Genomic DNA, 994 nt, shown 5'->3' on the forward strand with positions numbered 1-994 from the left:
GGGCTTGCCTGGTTGCTCTGGCAAGGAGGGGTCTTCGTCGATGTAGTCGATCACAGGGGTATCGGCAACAGTCTCGGGGTCTATTGGAAAGAAGTAACGAAGGAGGAACACAATAAATAATAGAGCAATCAAAACATCATAAAGCATAAAATGGCAACACGCGGTGCCATGGGTGATCTAACGTAGGGATAGGTGATACCGGCGAAGGGGAAAAACATCCGGGAAAGTATTCCCGATGTTTGTCATTTTTGGACAGTCGAACCGGAGGGGGAATGTTGCAAGTTCGCTATGCTAGGGATGTGGCGAATGAACGGACTACGTATTCAGATTCGTCTCGTCGTTCTGAGCAACTTTCATGTACAAAGTATTTTCATCCAAGTTACGGTTTATTTTATATTAATTTTCAAAGTTTTAAATAGTTATTATTATTATTAATACAAAAGAACATATTGCGCCAGCATGACGTCATCCCAACGTCAGCAGTCAACCAGCCAGTTGACTGGTCAAACTGATGTTTGGGCCCCACCTTTCATTGATAGTGGGTTTGACATAGTTTAAAACTAATCAAATTTAACAAATTAACCTACTGGACCCACACGTCAGTGTCTACTTAGTGTAACTAATTAAATCAATTAATTAATTTCGGTCTTAATAAGTTTGGGGATGTGGGCCCCACTGGTAGTGACTTGGGGTGCACAGTCAGCACGTTGACCTGAGTCAACGCGGTCAATCGGGCCCCTGGGTCCCACCGGGCAGTGACCAGGGGGGTGGCCCCGGGCCAGGCTAGGTTAGCGCGGCCGGCTCTCGCCGCCGGCGACCAAATACACGACGCTGACCCGCCAAAGTTCACCGGAAAACGTGCACAGGGCATGGATTCATGCGCGCTTGGGCTCGTTCGAACGAGCGCGAAGAGGCACATCTACTGGCATGAGCGGTTCGTCCCGATGTGGCCGGAGATGTCGCCAGCACCGAGCTGAGAAGCGGCCGGAGCTCG

The sequence above is a fragment of the Triticum dicoccoides genome, chromosome 6A (genome assembly GCF_002162155.2).
Source record: "Triticum dicoccoides isolate Atlit2015 ecotype Zavitan chromosome 6A, WEW_v2.0, whole genome shotgun sequence".
In the NCBI taxonomy this organism is placed as follows: Eukaryota; Viridiplantae; Streptophyta; class Magnoliopsida; order Poales; family Poaceae; genus Triticum; species Triticum dicoccoides.